The sequence below is a fragment of the Emydura macquarii genome, unplaced genomic scaffold (genome assembly GCF_026122565.2).
Source record: "Emydura macquarii macquarii isolate MOO-44397 ecotype Brisbane River unplaced genomic scaffold, CSIRO-AGI_Emac_v2 contig_3305, whole genome shotgun sequence".
NCBI classification, from domain to species: domain Eukaryota; kingdom Metazoa; phylum Chordata; order Testudines; family Chelidae; genus Emydura; species Emydura macquarii.
This window is the reverse complement of record NW_027133442.1, coordinates 433049-454626: the sequence shown is the minus strand read 5'-3', so window position 1 is coordinate 454626 and position 21578 is coordinate 433049. Positions and strand designations below refer to the sequence as shown.

General features: G+C 39.4%; 1 protein-coding gene across 4 annotated transcripts in view; it reads right to left on the bottom strand.

The window, feature by feature from the left end:
- Window positions 1-21578, bottom strand: part of RIN2 (Ras and Rab interactor 2) — a 118864-nt gene that overhangs the window by 75254 nt on the left and 22032 nt on the right. Inside the window, exon 1 of one of the 4 annotated variants that reach the window (XM_067533029.1) lies at window positions 12453-12645. The exons of the other annotated variants lie outside the window; for them this stretch is intronic. The gene's annotated coding sequence lies outside the window, so the exon portion shown is untranslated. Of the gene's footprint in view, window positions 1-12452; window positions 12646-21578 lie in introns of those variants that run through there. 4 annotated transcript variants of the gene reach the window in all.

The window sequence follows — 21578 nt, the reverse complement described above, 5'->3', positions numbered from 1 at the left end:
TTTGGCCTCTTCTTCAGTACCGGAGATGGTGAAGATGCTGAGAGGAGAACAAGAGCACCGGAGGGGCACTGCGCACCAAGGCTGTCGTGCTCGGTGCCAAGTCTGATCAGCCAGGCTCCGACACTGGTCTGAGTGCTGAGTCCATCAGGATGGCCTTGAGACAAATATTTTGGTCTTTCTTAGTCCGTGGGTGAAAACTTTTACAAATTTTGCACCTCTCATGGTGTGCGCTTCCCCCAGACACTTTAAACAACTTTGATGCGGGTTGTTCCTCGGCATAGACTTCTTACATGAAGCACTGGGTTTAAATCCCGGCCGTGGGCCTCTAACAACTAACAAACTAGAACTAACTAGAACCAAACTATTAACTGTGTACACCAGAGCAATGAATAAACCACTAGGTTTTTGCGAGAGAATTTGCGAAGGCAAGAGACGTTCCAGCACCGTCATTAGCAGCAAGAAAGAACTGAGGGGGAGGGGGAGTCGACGGCACCTATATGTGGGCGCATGTGCGCGTCGCTGCAGGGGCACTAGAGTAAGCTCCTACAGGTACCACTAAGGGACCACACACACCTAAATTGGGAATGGACATGAGCAAGCACTCAAAGAAGAATGATTAGATTGAGAAGTTATGAAGTAAAACATCAAACATGGAACCTTATGTTTTGGTCATAACAAGAGCCATAAAAATCAGATTGAAGTTAGACAGTTGAGATCAGGGTTTGTATTTATTCTTTTTAAAGGCATTTGTGTGGACAGTCAACTTTTTAAAAGAAAAAAGTCTGAAAAAACGTGCATGAATTTTTTTACATTATATGCAATGTATGCATATTTATTATATTTTAAAATTTGTGTATCAGTTAAATATGACTGGGCCTGTTTTAGCCCAGGGCAGATCCACTGATTTCAGTGAAGTTACCTCCTTATAAAATTGGTGGAATGCAGTGGAGAATCAGGCCCAGGATGTTTACAATTCCCCCTTTTCCTCACTCAAATAGGCACTTTATTCTCAGGCCCCCTTACACCCTCACTGACCATGTAAAGAAATCTTAAAGTGGGTGAAACTATAATTCACTCCACCTTTCAGGCCCTTGTACATGGCTAAAGCAATGTCAAGAGATTCTTAGTGTAAACCAGAATTCAGGCCAAAAAAATATTTTGGTCATATTATGGAATGATTGTAAAACAGAAGCTTAAAGGACAAGACATGCACATAAACGTTAAACACACACCTGAGTGTTTTGCTGAATCAGTGCCTATAACCAGATATTTCTAATTTCAATGAAGAGTGAATTTGTCTACCTAAATCCTCAGTGAGATGAATGGTGCCCTTACTGTCTATGCTGGCTACAATCACAAATTGCTATGTAGGCCTGATCTACATTAGAATATTAGGTCATTTTAACTACGGCAATCAGGGGACTGAAAAATCCACACCCCTGAACAGCGTAATTAAGCCAATCTATATCCCTGTGTAGAGAGCATTAGGCCAACAGAAGAATTCTTCAGTCGACCTAGCTACCAACACTTGGGGAGATGGACTTATCTATGCTGATGGGAGAATCCATCCCATCTGCATAGGCAGTGTCTACATTGATGCACTAAAGCCATGCAACTGCAGCTGCTCAGCTGTAGTGCTGTAGTATTTTAAGTGTACATGAGCCTTTAGTTATGCAGGAATGTTGGAGGAGGAGGAATAGCAAATTAGAGTATAGTGCTTTAATGTTCTGTCCCAAGAGTCATACAACACATTAATTATACAAAATATTAAATGAATAAGGAATGCAACAAGAAGGTACTGAATTAGTCTGTTAAAAAACTAATCCATTCATCTGTGTAAATGAATTATTTTAAGAAACAAAAATGTAAGTCCTAATCTGAACATATTTGCCTGTCTTTTGAAAGCTGCAAATAATGAAACTGGCTATTAAAATACTTTTTAATTAAAAATGTAATATTTTTTTTTTATTTGAAATGATTCCAAAGCCACAGTCATAATCCTTTGGTTCTCTTTTCACACAACAATCAACAATGAAGCAGTTGTCACATTATAGTTGTGAAATGGTGGTCAGCTTAATAATGTTTTCAATTAAGTGTGTTTTAATGAAGGCTAGGGAAATCTCCCATGGTGGTGTAGAAACAATGACTATCAATATGCTGGGAAGGATTAGATTTTTGTAGGTAAAGGTCAGTAAAAATTCATTTAACTGTACATACACAAACCAACAAAAAATATTTCCATCTATAATATTCAAAATTTATAGATAGACAAAGTAAGAAAAATGCTCCTTAAGAACTTACAGTTTTATTTGAGGATATTTACTTTGTATATTTTGACACGTGATGTTGACAATTTGTGTTTTAATGGTTATAAAGATTTAGTTTTTTGAATCTCAGCATCTATTGTCATTACATAATTATGTCTAACTCGGCTATAATGTCCCACTACTGTGGAAACTGAAAGTGCTACAAAAAATTCTTAAAAATAAACAAACACCAATATTATCCTTTGAAATTATAAAAAAAATAAAAACTGAATTCTGCCAAACCTAACTACCAAGAACGGGAGGAAGTAAATGAACTTTTTAGGAAATGCACTGGGAAGGTTGGAGGATTTCCATACCAGGCTTTCAGAATAATTAAAAAGGAATGAAACTGCAAAACAGTGCTAAGAACCTGCCAAAGCCCAAATATGGAACACTCTGGGCCAGATCTTTAGCTGGCGTAAATCAGTGCAACTTTCCTGACTTCATGGAGCTATGCCATTTTATACCAGCTTAGGATTTGGCCCATTTTGTGGGACAGAGACAAACCAGAAAAACAGTATTGCAGAAAGCTCAAATAGCTTCCGTTAACAAATTACATACACATCAATTGTATTATCTAAATATACTAAACGTGCAGTTTATACTATTGGAGTCAACCTACCTAACGCTGGGGAGTTGGAAAATGTGTATTCTCCTGAGTAATAAACCCATCTGTTAAAAATGTTAGCTTGCTAACTCCACACAGCTCCTGATCCAAAGCCCAATTAAATCATTGGAACATTATAGTGTGGTTAGGGTCGTGTAGATCATCCCAGTGATGCAAGCTCCAACATTTGTAGAATCCATACCTCTGAACAGAGTCTATTAAGTACCTTTTTTTTTTTTTAAAGGTATTCAGGTACCTATGGAGCCATATCATGCCTCATTCAGTGCATTCAACTTCCACTGACATCACTGGAAGCTGCACACAAGAATAGAGAGGATAACGTAACCCTACGTAGTTTTCTGAGTCTAGACAGGCCAGCCTGGAAAGCTACACAATTAGTCCAGGTGTGGTCAGTAGCCAGCCTACAGACCAAATTTGAACTGCCAGAGACTTTACACTGGATTATGGGGCTGAAGCCCCAAGCCTTGGTGCGCCCCCTACGGGGCTGGAACTCCAAGCCCCAGTGCGCCTGGCAGGACTCCATATAGGGAGGGCAGAGGGGATCACCTGCCACCCTGAGTTATCTGTCAGCCCCGAGGGTCAGCTCCCTGAAGCCCACCAGCACACAACCAGTCACTCCTTTACCCACACTAGTCCCCGTCCCCCGTCTCCCCTCAGCACTAACTGCCTGTGGCCCCCCAGAGTTTTGTGATCAGTCAAAAGCTTCTGGCAGTCTGGATTTGGCCCACAGTCTACCTATTGACTACCCTTATAATAGGCTCTGGGTATATTACACAGCACTGTATGTGTTCATTGAACAGGGGCACTTGCAATGTGAGAAATATTTCTCTGGAGTCTGGACCTTGACTGTACCTTGACCAAGAAATCTGGGCCTTGACAAAAATAAATTGACTACCTCTGACCAAGTATAACAATAATAACCAAAGTCAGAGTAATCCCAAAGCACATATTGAGGAGAGATTAGGTCCTGTATATTGTTACTAAGAACATAAGCACAGCCATACTGGGTCAGACCAATGGTCCAGTCAGCCCAGTACCCTGTCTTCCGACAGTGGCCAATGCCCGGTGCATCACAGGAAATGAACAGAATAGGTAATCATCAAGTTATCCATCCCATTGCCCATTTCCAGCTTCTAGCAAACAGAGACTAGAGACACTTCAAGGGCATCGTTTTGCATGGTTTTACTAAACTTTTAGTCATCACTGTTGTTACTTATTAGGCCCCATTTAGCATCCTTCATTGGGAAAATAAACTCGTTTTTGGGACCATTTTCATTTTTGCCCTGTGTTTCTTTCCCTTCCAAATCCTCCTCCCTGTTTTTCTCCTCCTTTTGAGTCTTTGCATCTCTCCTCTTTTCTTCTCCCTTCCCTGCAGAAGCTACCAATTCCTGGCACCTGTGGCTATGAAGACTAGCTTTTTTTAAAAAACAAAAAACAAAACAAGAACAAAACCAAAAAAAAAAATAGATTCCATAGAATCTAATATGCTACAGAGGTTGCATAAATATATCAAGCAGTCTAGATGCAGCCCATAAGCTAGGTGCAGTATTTGAAAGCTTTGAGCTAAGCATCGGAGTAATGGAGAAAAATTCAGTGCAATGCAGCATTTGACACCGAAAATGCTTTCTGCTACAAAGTAACAATTTTACTGTCAAACTAGCACCCCAACTGATTCTCAAAGATCAGCCATGGGATCCTTCAGCAGCACTCCGCATGGACCTAACTCTTCCCATTCAAGGCAACACTGAGTGCTTTTGAAAATCTCACTCTACATCCCATTTTAGTTTCTTAAAATTGTTAAGGTAGAGAATGTCTTTTTGTTGTTGTTATGTTTGCATAGTGCCTAGCATAACGAGGCCTCTGATCCATGACTGGGGCTATTAGGAGCTGCTGTACAGCAACTAATAAATAATGATTGTTACTCCCTGCCATGGAAGAATAGTACCAACTATAAGGACCAATCCTCAGCACATCAAACTGGCCTAGCTCCATTGATGTCACTGGAGTTATAATCATTTACACATTTTAAAATTTGGCCACTTGCCCTCCATTTATCCAGCGTCTGGTTATGGTACAGTAGCTGACATGTTCTCTTCACCACCTCAGTACAGAAACATACACTGGTTGTCTGGAAATACTATTTACATACCTACTAGTCCATTGTGAATCACCACCACACATCACATCACAGCAAGAATGTTATAGCAATACATTTATATGAAGAAATATAGTTTTTTAATTAAATTAAAGAAATGGTAATAAAGACCCCGACAACAAAACCCCAACAAAGCTGCACTCAATTTCAGTGAACCTTTTTCTGTGGGTTAAATTAAAAGCTCCCTAGCTTTAAGAAAATGTGGGCTAGATATATTTTGCAAACCCTTTTTAATGAGAAGGAACATTTCTAAAATTCAAATTTGCCCTTCAGGGTAAATTAAAAGACCGACTCAAAACTTCAGATTGTAATCACATCATACGAGCCTCACACATTTTATTTCCCATTTTCTTGGTGCAACTGCATTGCACTGTCAAAATAACTGTATTTTATATCTAATTCACAAAGCCCTGGATTGTCTAACTACCATGCCCTTATCAGGATCTTGGCAAACTTAAATTCTTCCTTTTGAAATTATTTCCTTTTGGAGGTCAGCTGAAGGCCTAGTTCAAGCAGCACATTGATACAACCAAACACAGTATCACTTTGAATATCTACCAATTAAGGGCCTCAGTATGAAAACTGTCTTTGGTGCCAGGATTTTAACAGATCTTTTAACTCAAGCGTTGCATTGTGTTAGTACAGCTGTATCCACAAACAAAAGTAAAAGAATTATATTAAAAGGATTCCAACTTCCGTCAGTTTTCTGACTGCAGAGAGCGATTATATTCATTCTTTCAAATTATGCAACTGTCCTATGCCCCTACGTAAGATGCCCCTCTACTCCTCTGCATAGGCTACCTGCATCACAGCTCACACTATAGGAAGAAGGGGGAAGAGCAGCTCCCGTAGGGCAACTACTCTCCTTCCCATGCAGGTGGGCAGTTAGGGGCAGGCACTGGGCAGAGACTTGACTATAGGGCTGTCACAGATAACTTCTCTCCCACCTCGCGCCACACCAAGGAGGAAGCAGGGACCTAAGCCGTTCCTAGGCAGTGCAGTTACATGCCACTGCTTACTTTGGTCTCATGGTAATTCCACGATCTAGCCTTCAGTGATTACATATACTTTTACTATGTAATACTATCCCAGTACCGACAGTTTAACAGCTCCTATATTCTCTCTATGCACCTGTATATAATTGCTTACCTAAAATTAAACACAGCACTGTACACCATGCTGTTTATTTCACAGTTATTTGGAATAACGGGACTCTTGAGCAGTGTTTAAACAGTGAGCATGGAAAGAAAATCACTATTGATTTTGTCCTCTATTGTAATTAAACTAATTAATTTATTTTTAACAAGGGGAATGGTGCTTTTCTGTCATTTCACTCTCAATTTGAGAACAACAAAGGCAAAAGAGAAAAGGTGGGGTTTTCTAAAGTGCTCAGTGTTGGCCTATCTTTGATCCCACTGAAGTCAATAGGAGTTTTACTACTGAATTTACTGGACACAAGATTAGACCAACACAGAGTGATTTTGAGATCCCCCCCTCTCCCTCAATATATTTATTTTATACATACATGTACACACACAAACTCCAAGGGACTGAAAACAGAGAACATAAATAAAATCTACTCAATACAGTAAGTAGCCTATAAGTTATATAATCTATTGATGGTTATATTATTAAACCAATCTTTAAAAAAGTTTTTAAGTAACTTACCAGAAGTGACACAGACAGCCTCAGATTACAGTGTGGCATTTTTGTCTAAGCCTCCACAGATTCATCATTTCCTGTTATCCTTAAATTGACCACAAAATGGTAACCACTGCACCCAATAAAAACAGGAACCAGAGATTGAGGAATAATGTAGCATACATCCACAGAGAAGCAGTGTCCCATCAATGGCCAAGGCCCATTTGTCTGAAGAAAAGGAGATTCAATACTGTGCTTTGAAGGCAGGCTCTGTAAGTAATCCATTCCCATAATTTTGAGAGCAGGAATGGGCAATATGTTACTCAAGCATTAAGGTCAAGATTCTCAGAATAACTAGTGATTTTTGGTGCCTCGGGTTCTGGGTGCTCAACCTGAGAATCTTAAAATGTGACCTGGTATTCAGAAAGTCCAGGGCACCCACCACACGAAAATAAAGCCATTTTAAGGTGTCTGATGTCAGATCTCCAAAAATTCAAACTCCTGCCAATTGCTATTTTCTTTTGAAAATCTTGGCCTAAAATTGCCATGCATGGCCTAGTTAGCTTGAAAACATTTCTAACTGTTTGCATATATTCATGTCTTTTCTTGCCCTAATGTCAGGAACCCAGTGATTCAACTCAATGGAAGATAAGACTTACAGCACTCCTTATATCTGGATACAGCTCTCACTCTTAATCCTGCTATACCATAACTGTGATACATAGAACTCACTGAGTGGAGCAGAGCGCAGCAAGCCAGGTCTTCTGTCATAAACAGAACACCTGTAATGGTTCCCACCAGTCTGGTTAGCCTGAACAACAATAATCTGCATTTCTAAAGCACCTTCCATACAGCCTCCAACCAACTTACAAAATTCAAATGAACTAATGCTCCAGCTCCCTGTGAAGTAGGTATAATTTCTCTTTTACAATGTTTTCTTCAGACTCAGGATTTTGGTGCGATGGAGCTCTTGCCTCATTCACTGCACACTTCGAGCAGAATCTTCAGAAGTGCTCAGTGTTGGCCTCTGGCAGGTTCCCAATGAAGCCAATTCCAACCCCAGCTTTAGGCCAATACTTGTGGGTTTTGAAAATTCCACACTCTGTATATAACTGACTTCCAGGATTCTGTTTATGTAATGTCAGTGGGCAGGATTGAACCTAGGAGCTCTGAAGCTTAGTGTAGAGCCTTTACTGCATGAGCTAAGAGCCATGTGGCTCTTACCCAACGCTGTAGCAGACTTCTCAATCCCTAGATTAGTGGCCCCCAAACTTTTGGAGTTGTGCTCCCCTTATCTCTTAGATCTCTGCTCTAAATGGTCTAGATGCCATTAGAGGGGGACAGAGCACCACACCAAGGGTTACATTTACACAAAGAAATATGCAATAGAAGACACTACTCATATGCAGGAGGTAGTTAAGGTTCGGTATGCAACCTTAATTTTTATTATTTCCTGACTTTTGAGTGCTCACAAATGTCACCTTCACACACACACACACACACACACACACACACACACACACACACACACACACACACACACACACACACACACACACACACACACACACACACACACACACACACACACACACACACACACACACCCGAAAGTTAATTTGAAAAAGCCAAAAAGAATTTGAAAAAGCTGCTTAGATACTCTATAATATTTCAAAAGTTCCACAGGGGTAGCTATGTTAGTCTGTATACAGCAAAAACAATGAGAGTCCTGTAGCACCTTAAAGACTAACAAATTTCTGCAGGCATAAGCTTTCGTGGGCTGCAACCCACTTCATCTGATGCATCAGGTGCTACAGAACTCTCGTTTTTCCTGTAATATTTCAGTGAAAAGAAAACATGTATCTTTTAATCATTTCAGCATTTTTAAGATTACTGTATTCAATAAATTAGAAAGTTTGCATTCAAGTTCATAATTATCAAATGTAACTTGTCAAAATATAATACTGCAGCAGTTTATAGCTGTTTACTAGTCTGCTAGTCTAAATATATCAGTTCTGTTTAATAGATCGTTTTATTTTAGAGTGATAGCATCTATTATGTAGTTGCAAAATAATTAGTGTCTCCTTTAATTTTTTTCCCCCTTCTGCACTTTTCTTATTATGAAAACAGGAGGATATATTTAGTGATTACTTTTTGCTAAATTTTAGAGATTAAGAAAGTGAAAGATTTTTCCATTTGAAATAGCTAATGCATTAGAGGCCAGATCCAATGCCTTTAAGGTCAATGGAAAGACTTGCATTGATTTCCAGGGGCAGTGGATTGGGCCCCAATTTACAATGCATTGCACAAAAAGCCAATGAAGTATTTAAGACAGTAAACCTGACTGTCATTCCCAATTATATTTTAAAATAGAAGTAGTTTATAGTACTCACGCCTTTCTGTTGCATGCAATTTCTCAGTGTTTTTGCTCCAACTAACTGTGCATCTGAACTTGAGCACAGCATTAGACGTTGAAGTAATGATTTACTAGGAGGAAAGGTAAACTCTAGTTGTGTTACTAACCTTGAACTGTCTTATCTAAGACATTCTAAGAGACTTTTCTTTTAGAGTTTTAAATAATTTGGCTCCCATTACTCTAACATTTTACTTACTTATGAACTGGAGTATCACCTGCTCATCTTAAAAACCGTACTTTCAGAATCTTATTTTTCAAAGAACTCCCAGTATAGACTGGTGGCCCTTTTACAGCTGACATGCTGCTTATCCTAAATACAGAAGTTAATGTTCTTGTTGAAACTGGCACATTGGTTAAAGTTTAATATTAGTTATCTTTGTAAAAAGAAAAGGAGCCATATGGTGGAAGAAGGGGAAGAAGATTCAGTGGTTAGGGCAGTAGCCGAGACCTGGATTTGAGTGGTCTGTCACAGATTTCCTATGTGAACATGGGCAAGTTCCCTAGTCCCATCAGTTCCCCGCCCTCTGTAGAAACAGGGATAATAGCACTGTCCTACCTCACAGAGGTGTTGTGAAGATAAATGCATTAAAGATTATAAGGCGCTCAGATACTGTGGTTTTCTGGGGGCCCTATAAGTACCTGCAGTAGATAACACAATACAGGAAGGTAATAAGCAGGAGGGAAAACACAGGAACAGTGGGCTGAGGGCACCACAGAGCAAAATCAGAAAAGACCACAAGAAAGAAAGGAGAATATAAACAAAGATGGCTGTGCATAACAGGGAACCATGGTCCAATAGGAACACTGGAGATAAGGATAGGGAGACAACATGTGACCACCAGGTACCAATAATTTAAAGCCTTTGAGTGCATAATGATAATTAAAAAAGGAACTCTGGGCTTCTGCACCACCATATATTAGTCTCTCTTTCACCACAAGCAAGAGCTACATCCATGAGGGAAATTTCAAGAAAATGAGTATTTCTTCTCCACGTGACTTACTGGGAACTTCATGCAGATGTGCTTTTATATATAGCACTGGAGTGGAAGCATGTCTTGATTGTCTACAAGTTTGTTTATACAGAGTAGATAAGCAAAGGGCAGAACTTTATTGTCCAAGTCTACTTCCCATCCTCAATTTTTATTTATTTTGAGGGGAAGGTAGGAAAGTAAGAATGAGTTCTTGAATGAAACCTTTGTTTCTTGCCTTCTTTCTGTAATTCATAATTTTTCCTATGTAGCTTTAGTTAATTCATGATGCTATTGCATGGTGCCACTTTATTTGCATCACTCAATGGAATTCACATATTTAAAACCCTAATAATTATTTTATAAATAATACAGAACCGGTTAAGTTGTAACTTTATATTTATCTGCAAATGGAAATATTGAGGAACACTGTGGTAAAGGTGAAACAGAAATGACTAATCTGTTTGGGCGATACCTGATACTCTGCACTCCCGGGGGACAATGAACTGGAGAGGGCAAACATGGCTATTATTAGTTCCTAGGAATACCCCCTACGGAGGGCAAAAAATCTAGGATGAAACCCTACACCCACTGAAGTCAATGGAAGTTTCACCACTGACTTCAAGGGACCGAGATTTCACCCTTAGGAGTGATCTCACCACATTGTTTGATTGAACTTACTCCTGGAAATAAAAAAATCTTTGTATTAATACTACTTCTGGGGAGTAAGATTCAAGGTGGCATGGTTGCAGGAGTAGGTCAGAAAGATAAAACTCACTAGCTTCACCACTGGGTGAGAAAACATCTAATGTCTGACCAATCTCTGGAGAAACATTTGGATTTCTTTGGTCTACAAATGGACAGCTTTATTAAGCAGTCACAGCTATTTACTTATTTTTCCCTCAAAGGAAAACTTGAGCAGAAATTTGGCAGTTCTTCCAGTAAGTGGTATGTGAAACAACATGCATCTTAATTAAAAAAAAAAAAAAGCAAACAGCAAAGATTTTATGACACTCTCCCCCAAGAACGAGAACAGACTCTAAACATTTTGGACCAGCTGGTGTAAATCTATTGAAATTCTTTGACTTCAGAAATATGGCTGAATTTTCATCATGTCTGTCGGGAGACATTATTGGCTTTGAATTCTCACAAAACAGTTGCTTTTTATTGGGTCAGTTACAACTTTCTAACTTTACTGGTATAAACTACATAGTATCAGGCAGAGATCACCTGTAGCAACTGGTAATGGGGGGGCACTGTAAGGAGAGCAGTTTCAGTAGATGTTACTGAGCCTGCTCAGTCCACATGAGCATGCTCAGTACAAGCCAAGCAACAAACTGCAGGTGGGGAAGGGTGGCCCCGCATTACTTCCCCCCCCCCCCCCCACACACCTCTGGTCACGGGGGCTTTTTTGTTTGTGAACGATTGTGCATGAAATACTTCTAACAAAGAGACCAGTTGTCTTTCTGATACTGTCACTTTCGCCTCCTGCACAGAAAGTTAATGTGCAGATATCCCACATTATATGACTCACAAATAAGGTTCTCTCTCTAATGGGTGGTGGGGATGAATAATAGAGGATTTACAGCCAATTTTCACTTATTTACTCACTGAACATTCACCTGTAGGATATTTTGCAAAAAAACCATCAGTTCCTTTTAGTCTTCTCTTTTGTAACACTCTTCAAAGTTGCTGTCAATTTGACTTGCAAATACACTGTATAAATACGGTGAGTCATGAAGTTTAGTACTGGGGAAAACACATTTATGACTCATTGACCGAAATAAAAGGTTTTCATTGGAAAAACCACAGACATGAAATGATGGCATGTAAATGTCTCAATCTGTTCATTTTCTGCCTTATCGCACACAAAGACTGAAGAAGACATATATTTTATCTAACGAAAACAGACTTTTATTATCCCCCAAAATAACAAAATACCCTCCAAGTAAATTTAATAGACATTAACAAGAAAAGAGATCTAAACACACAAAGCTTTGACTGTCCCAGATTGAGTTAGGATGCATTGATGATATGCTAATATGAAACATCTATATCAGATAACTACTATTTTTCACCTTGATTTGAAACAGGACCAGACTGGTGATGTGGGTAAGCCACATAAAGGAATAAAATGATTATAATACCCCATTGCCTCTCCCTTTATGGTGTACTGGGGGGCAATGGAGTATTAAGATCCTTTTAGGGAAAATTACAATTTGATTCAGAATGTGTAATTTGTTCTTGAATCACACTCGCTCAACTAAGCTATGTCAAAAAACAGAAACTGAGCCATGTACAGCTTTGAACTGACTGATAGACAAGTGTGCCAACATACCAAGCAGGATAATCCTCAAAGCACAACCATTTTCTGTCCTTTCAATGAGGCCAGCTTCACATCACAGTGGATGAAACCTATAGAAAAAAGTTTCATTGGTCCTTACTTCTTGTCCAATATGTTTGGTGTTCCAAGATTCTGAAGTTATCCAGAATGCACTAAACATACCACTGTTCTGCTAAATTAAAGAAAACTTAACAGCTACCCAAGATTAATGCAAAATTTGGCTTTAAACAGAAACCCAGTTGCAACCTGGACTATGACACAGCTAGGCACTGCTCTGTCTTATTGAGGTTACACTGGTTTATATATTATAGGAAAATAGAAAGAGACTATTTAGTAATATAGGAAAATGGCATGGTGGATCAGACCGGTAGACCATCTAATCTGTATCCTATGGAAAATTTTTGATATAGGATTAGTCTCTCACTATTAGGACCTCAGTTATCCTTCTTGGACAGTTCATAGCCAGTATTACAGCATCCTCTTGAGTTTTGTCATTCTTTCATGTTTCAGAGGTGCCTATTCTGTCAAAGTTCTCTTCTCTGAACATCTGTCCCTCCTGCAGTTTAACTTTAATTTCTCTCCTAGCCTACACGGGAGATGGATACATTTGTATTATTGAGATCCCTACCAGATACCTCAGTCAAACATCAGTGTCCCGTGGCACCCATCAGCTTTCTTCCAGCTCCTAGTTTGAATAATTAACCTTGCAAGAATCTAGTCGGACAACTGTCTGTGCCAGCAATCTGGTTCCACTTTGGTTAAGGCAAATCTTTCCCTTTCCTAAACAGTTCTTCAGTACCTTAAAAATGTAACTTCTTCCATTTTATGTCATCTTCTCCACACACAGAGACGCTGAGGTCCCTGCTGTCTCACTGTGCTTATCCATAGAACTGAAAGAAACCTAACGCAGAGGCTCTGGATATAAGTCTTTTTCTTAGTAATCTAAATGTAGCTTCCACGTTGTCTCTCTTAAGCCTCCCTTTATTAGTAGTACCAACATGAACAACCACAGTGGGCTCTTCCCAAGCACTGACTAGATGTTTGTCTAGCCGTCTTGTGAGATCTGCCAACTTCCCAACTTGTAGACCAGTCAATAGCTCTCTCAGGCACTACATACCCAGCTATTGGTATTTCTAATGACACAGCAGATCTACGTAAGTCCAAGCACTTCATTATCTGATTCTTTTGAGACTAAAGAAAGAGATTATATGTTTTTTAATATAAAATATCTATATACTCCGTATTCTTTCAATGAAGATAATTTGACAGTGTGATTTATACACCCACATTACATATAGCAGTTCTAAGATGAGGCACCAAATGCTAACGTCTCACTGACAGTCACAGGGACATCAACGCTTAAGTCTCTTTAGGCACTTTTGAAAATGTTACCCTATAGTTCTATGACTTATTTAATTTGTTCATTTATATCACTAATGCTCTTCTAAATGGATTTTTCATACAGCTGACTTGTCTTTTTTTTTTTTTTTTTTTTTTTTTTTTACTTGCTAAGGTTTTTTTCTGGTTGGTTTCTTTGTTTGATTTTAAATCAGTTATCTAAGTATTTACTCTACAAGCCAGTTTAGATTTTGTTCTGAATATATGTTTACCAAGATCAGAAAAATCCCAAATATGATGTTCTGGTCTATAAAAAAGTGTGTGTTTATTATTTTTGTCCTCTTTTCTTGACAAAAGAAAATTAAATAGTGAAATCATATTGAGGTTATGACACACGCTAACAATACCCAGGAAATTCAATGATAAGGTTGCTGATAGGTCTGCCTTGAGCTAATCCCATTGTTCTTTCTTTCTTTATATAAATAGTGTGGGATAGGCTGAATTCAACATTAGGCCAAAGCCAGACAGCTCAAAGCTAAGTCTGTGTTATAACTATAGTGGCATGTAAATATGTTATCCTTTTCTTATTCACAGTTCTGCTTTGGACCTGATCTTCACAGAATATTGTGAAACCCTGGCTGGGATGATTAATTGTGACATGTCTTGCTTTGAGCAAGGGGTTGGACTAGATGACCTCCTGAGGTCTCTTCCATCCCTAATCTTCTATGATTCTATGATTGTTCTCTCTGACCTCTCAATGTCAGTTTCTTTTCTCTGACCGCCAATTCAGTTACTTGGACCACCCATTCTCCTCCTCCCTCACACCCCGTCGTGCACCTCTCCTGTGATTTTTCAATCAAAATCAATCAATCAACTTCTTCAAGATCTCTGCTGCTCTCACCGCCTCCTCCCTTTACTATCTGTCAATCACAGAATCATAGGACCAAAAGGGATCTCAAGAGGTCATCTAGTCCAGTCCCCTTCACTCATGGCAGTACTAAGTATTATCTAGACTATCCCTGACAGGTGTTTGTCTAACTGGCTGTAAAAATCTCCAATGATGGAGATTCCACAACCTCCCTAGTTAATTTATTCAAATGGTTAACTACCCTGACAGTTAGGAAGTTTTTCCTAATGTCCAATCTAAACCACTGTTGCTGCATTTTAAGCCCATTGCTTCTTGTCCTATCCTCAAAGGTTAAGGAGAACAATTTTTCTCCCTCCTCCTTGTAACAACTTTTTATGTACTTGAAAGCTGTTATGTCCCCCCTCAGTCTTCTCCAGACTAAACAAACCCAGTTTTTTCAATCTTCCCTCATAGGTATGTTTTCTAGACTTTCAACTTTTGTTGCTCATCGCTGGATTTTCTCCAATTTGTTCATACCTTTCTTGAAATGTGGTGCCTAGAACTGGACACAATCCTCCAGTTGAGGCCTAATCAGTGCAGAGTAGAGCAGAAGAATTACTTTTCTGTCTTGCTTACAACACTCCTACTAATACATCCCAGAATGATGTTTGCTTTTTTTGCAACACTGTTACACTGTCAATGCATATTTAGCTTGTGATCCACTATGACTTCCAGATCTCTTTCTGCAGTACTTCTTCCTAGAGAGTCACTTCCCATTTTGTAGGTGTGCAACGGATTGTTCCTTGCTAAGTGGTATACTTTGTATTTGACTTTACTAAATTTCATCCTATTTACTTCAGACCATTTCTCCAGTTTGTCCAGCTCATTTTAAATTTTAATCCTCTCCTCCAAAGCATCTGCAACCCTTCCAGCTTGGTATCGCCCACAAACTTTGTAAGTGTACTCTCTATGCGATTATCTAAATCACTGGTGAATATATTGAACAGAACCAGACCCTGTATAACCCCACTTGATATGTCTTTCCAGCTTGACTGTGAACCATGGATAACTGTTCCAGAGAGTAGTTTTCTAATCAGTTATGCACCCACTTTATAGTAGCTCCATCTAGGTTGTATTTTCCCAGTTTGTTTATGAGAGGGTCATGCGAGACAGCATCAAAAATCTTATTAAATCTTACTAATGTCAAGATATACCATATCTACTGCTTCCCCCCATCCACAAGGCTTGTTACCCTGTCAAAGAAAGCTACTAGGTTGGTTTGACATGATTTATTCTGGACAAATCCATGCTGGCTGTTACTTATCACCTTATTATCTTCGGGATATTTGCAAATTGATTGCTTAATTCTTTGCTCCATTATCTTTCCAGCTACTGAAGTTAAGATGACTGGTTTATAATTTCCCGGCTTGTCCTTATTTCTTTTTTACAGATGGGTGCTATATTTGCCCTTTTCCAGTCCTCTGGAATATCTGCCATCTTCCTTGATTTTTTAAAGATATTCACTAATGGCTCAGATATCTCCTCAGTCAGCACCTTGAATATTCTAGGATGTATTTCATCATGCCCTGGTGCCTTGAAAACAACTAACTTGTCTAAGTAATTTTTAACTTGTCTTTCTCTATTTTAGCCTCTGAACCTACCTCATATTCACTGATATTCGCTATGTTAAATGTTCAATCGCTACTAATCTTTTCAGTGAAAACTGAAACAAAAGTCATTTAGCACTTTTGCCATTTCCACATTTTCTGTTATTGTTTTTCCACCCTCATTGAGTAACAGGCTAACTCTGTCCTTGGTCTTCCTCTTGTTTCTAATGTATTTGTAGAATGTTTTCTTGTTACACTTTATGTCTCAAGCTAGTTTAATCTCATTTTGTGCCTTGGCCTTTCTAATTTTGCCCCTAGATACTTGTGTTATTTGTTTATAGTCATCCTTTGTAATTTCACCTAGTTTCCACTTTTTGTAGGACTCTTTTTGGAGTTTCAGATCATTGAAGATTTCCTGGTTAAGCCAGGGTGGTCTCCTGCCATACTTCCTATCTTTCCTATGTAGTGAGATAGTTTGCTCTTGTGCTCTTAATAATGTCTCTTTGGAAAAGTGCCATGGTCTCAGTCATCAGCCATCCTCCACCTTCTGTACTTGACTCCTTTGCCCTTCTCCCACTGGCTGTTTGCTCTGCCTATCCCCAGCCTTCCTTAAAACCACTCTTTCTTTCATGTCGCTGAGCACCAGGGGAGGCAGTCCCAAGATTGTCAGTGTTCTCCACTATATGTATATTTTTCTTTCTACTCTGCTCCTGGCCTAACCATTGTTACTTCTCCTACCTTATCAACTTTCATGCCTCTAATACACAACTATCCATCACCATTTTAGGTGTCTGCTCATGCTCTTTTCTACCTCTCTGTCCTTATTCTCTACCTTAGATCTTAAAGACAAAACTAAAAGGATCTAGCAGGTGCATTACATTCCCTAGTTTCTTCTCCACCCACTTCTATTACCCTGTGTCTGACCTGGATATTTCCAAGTTTATTCTGTCTGATCCATTAGCTGTTTCAAACTGAACCTATCCCTGCACATTTCCTAACCTCCTTTGTTCCCTCCCCTCAATCCCTCATCGCTGATTATCAACTGTTGTCTCTCCTCTGGCTCCTTTCCAGTATTGCCAACTGTGACACTGCACCCCAATGTTCACCCTTAGAGTGTAATTGTGTATTGTTTAATGCAAACTATATCATGTCAGATGTTTTTGGAAAGCTCATGACATACTGAACATTGTTGTTATAGTAATATGTTTGTTGCAATGTCATGTGTATGGTTATGATGCTTCGTTATGTAATATTCCCAAATACGTGTCTCATGGCCTGAGACAGATGTAGGCAAAACTCTAAAGAGCAAAAAAGGACGATTCACACCTCACTAAGGCTTGCATAAAACAAACCCAGCTCTTTCAGGAACAAAAGGACTAGCCAGAGCATCAACAAAGGAACCATGCATGGACACTGTTTGTCACCTAACTATGAAAGGCGGGATGGGGCCCCAGAGGGTGGTGAAGGAACATGTTAAAGAGGAAGACATTTTGCTGTTCTCTCTCTCTCTCTTCCATTTCCATCTCCAAACACCACCAAGAACTGAAATGCTGACCCAGGGGAGAGCCTGGCTGGAAGCGGACCAGCCAGCCTGTGGTGAGACTCATCTAAGACTGTAAGGTTACTGAAAGTGTTAAGCTTAGTTTAGAATGCGATTTCCTTTTATTTACTTTTGATAAAATCTGACCTACTTTACTCTGATTTATAATCACTTAAAATCCTTCTGTACTTAATACATTTGTTTGTTTGTTTTATCTAAAGCTGTGCATGCGGTTTAAAGCGTATAGAGACTTCATTTGAAGTAACAAAGCTGGTGCATATCAATTTCTTTGATAAACTGACAAACCAATGAGCTTGCAGCATGCAATGGGCAGCACTGAACATTGTAAGACATCAGTTCCTAGGGTTGCATCTGGGCCTGGGGGGTGGTGGAGGCTAGGGTCATACCACTGCATAATCCCATGAGTGGCTGGTTAGAGGCACTCACTCACTGAGTTAGGAACAGCTTCCTTGCTGTAGGCTGTGCGTGTGTCATGCAGCAGACCAAGTGTAAGACAGGTTCCAAGAGTGAGGGATTGGGGTGACACAGCAAAACCTGTCCAGATTGCAGAGGGAAACATCACACCAACTCCAGACAAAATATCATGAGTTAGGCCCTCCAAATCATGACCTTGAAAACAAAGATAAATTTGGGATTCTTTTAATTTCCCTTCTGGTTTTTGAGTCTGGTTGACTCAGGATATTTTTCAACTCTTCTCTGCAATCATGATGGATAGAAACATACTTTTAAAACAAGAAATTGGAGAATGTTGCCTAATCACCAGACTCCAGAATCTGGGACATTTAATAAAACATCAAATGTAATGAGATTGCCAACTCTCATGATTTTGCCCATGTTGCCTTTCCCTCTGCATTCCTTCATGAAATTGTTTCCATACCCCTAAAGAAATCCTCACTTGACTCATTTCTCTTTCCCCACATCCTCTCATTCCACTTGTTTACACCTCTATGCTTCCTGAGCAATCTGTCACCAATGTCTTGAATTTCTTCACTCCAATTCCTTCCTCAATCCTCTCCAGTTTGATTTAGGCCTTCTCTATTCCACTGACATTGCCCTAAACCTAAAGGGTCTCTTCTCCATACTCCTCAATCTTTTGGCTACCTTTGAATCAGTCAGTCACAGATATCCTTAAAAACCTTTCTTCTTTTGGACTTTTATGTCCCTCTTACTTAAAGTACATGGATAATCACTTGTTCAGGGTTCTTCTTGGTTCCCTTATATCCTACATTTACACTTACCATGTAGGTGTCTACACTATTTGCTGTCCTCTCAAATCTACCCATCCACCCTTAACAGATCCCCCACTGCTAGGGCTCCCATCTCTCTCTGTCTTTCCAACATCTTCTCATCAATGTCCCACCACTTTCTTAAATTAAAGACAGAAAGAAACTGAACTTCTGATCTCTCATCTTATCCCCTCCCCATCACCTCTGACAATGCCACTTACTCCTTCCCTAAAGTCCCTCCCCACAGATTACTCCTGCCAGTGAGAGAAAGCCCCTATATCACAAATTAACTAAACAAACTGATCCTTAGGGCAATGTGAAAGGGTTAAGACCTCTTCCAGGCTGTTTCTATATAATGTTTATGATATAAAGGAGGAAAATAATAACTGCAGAAGAAAGAGAGCCTTCCCCACTGCTTACATTCATGTTACATTTTAGGCAAGAGGCTTATTCTCTGTGGTAGGGGATTGTGCATAGGTATATTTCATTTCTCTCTTTTCTGTGCTGGCCAGAAATCTCCTTTTTCCTACATTACCTTTTCTCTTCTGTTTGCCCACAGTAGGGGCAGGTCTTCCTGGTTTAATAATCCAGGCCAGAAAGTAATACACTGAAGATTTAGATTATGGCTATTAGGCATAGCTTTGAACAAAGGATGTTAAGGAGCCATGTAGCCACAGGGCAGCTGAGGGAGGAATAAATGAAGGTACTGTTGCCCCTTTGCTGAGAGACAGCACATGTCAAGGGCTTTCAGATTGCTTCCCCATTGGAAAAGAAATCAGTAATGCTGGTCATGGGTACATTTTTAGTGTAATTTGTGCACCAGTCCTTGAACAGAAGTAGTCACAAACAACACCTAGCAACCCCCTGCTTTCAGAAATCTCAGGCCAAACAGCAATTTCAACTGACTTTAGTGAGAGAGATTAAGGCAAAGAGCCAACTCTTGCAGCTTTCCATAGCTCCCCCAGAAGAATCTTCATCACAAAACTAACAATAATACACATGTGTTATGTTGGCCTCCAGGGGATCCATGCTGAGATGGCTTAAACAGGGCAACCTGCAAAGAAAGGGGCAGACAAAGCCCTACATATTGGTGATTTTTCTTCCATAAGATATACCAAGCCAGCAACCAACAGGTTCTGACGACCTCACTGGTCATTCAGTAGACAAAGTACAGTTCCCTTAAAACTATCCAGCCCTCTGGCTAGCACCCAGACAGCCAAGTCAAATATAATGGGGATTACTGAAAATCTTTATCCATTATATGCAAAAAAGTTCTACCAATCCCAAACGATCGGGCACATTACCAAACAGGTCAATGAATAGTTCAGATCTTACCCAAATACACGCTTAAAGCCAATGCTTATTAACTAAACTAACATTTATTTTAAAAAAAGAAAAGAGAGTAATGGTTAAAAGGTCAGTATACATACACAGATGAAAATAAAGCTCTTAGGTCAGTTTCAAAGCAGAGATGATGACTAATTGCAAAGTTCTTAAATTGCAAAGTCTCTGAAATTACCCAAACAGCTTGGAGGTCATCAGTCCTTGTTTAGAGCGTCTTTGTTAGAAATCCGGTCCAGAGAAATGAAGACTAAATAATTCATGTGCAGAGTTTGTTCAAATTCTTCCATGAGAATTAGCAGGGTGATTCCAGGCTGGATTCTTGCAATCCAAACTTTCCCTGCCAAGCTTGGACAGATTTGAGATAAAAAGGATCAGTCCACTAGAATCTTTTATAGATCCATGCAGGCTGACTGATATTTTCTTTACAGCAGGTGCCTCCTTGAACAATTAATAAATGATTACCTGGGACTCTGAAGTATCATCTCCTATGTCCTGTGCACAGCGGTAACTAGTTACATTAGCACAAGGTAACTGGCCATTTACAACCATTTACGGGTATTTACTACTTAAACTTCAAAAAGAAATACAAACAATAGATTGTTACATTCAAAGTTCTATCTAAATGTTCATATGTTCCTTTTGAACTCTTAATCAATGGAACAGTGATAGACAGGAAAGCCGTTTATCTACACTGCTAACCTCTAACAAGAGATACGTCAACAACATCAAATAACTACCAACAATACACTTGCATATCAAAGCTCTAGTCTACTTATGAGGAATAACCCTCACTACCATTGTATTTTCCTATAATATATCTTTAAAGGTCAGATTTGGGCCATGCAATTTGTAAAGTTGTTTGGCTTTTTCAGGCCTAGTGTCACAACATGTCTTCAAAGACTATATACTACACATATGCTAAGAAAAAACTTGTAAGACTACATGTGACAGCTCCATCTGGGATCTTCTGCCATAACAGCACTCTGCCTCCACCCTGTCCTGCCTACTCCTGTCCACAAGGGACGCACAGAGTGATCATCCCAATCATTATTCCTCTCCAGTCACCACCACTGGTGTCAGGAACAATTTGATTGAAAACTGTTTAAATGGTTAGTTTTCCCTTTGGATTTGTGAGTTTATAGAGATCTGTAAAAGTGGAACGCCTAAGGAAGGGAGAGCAGGGGTTTCATTCTTTTT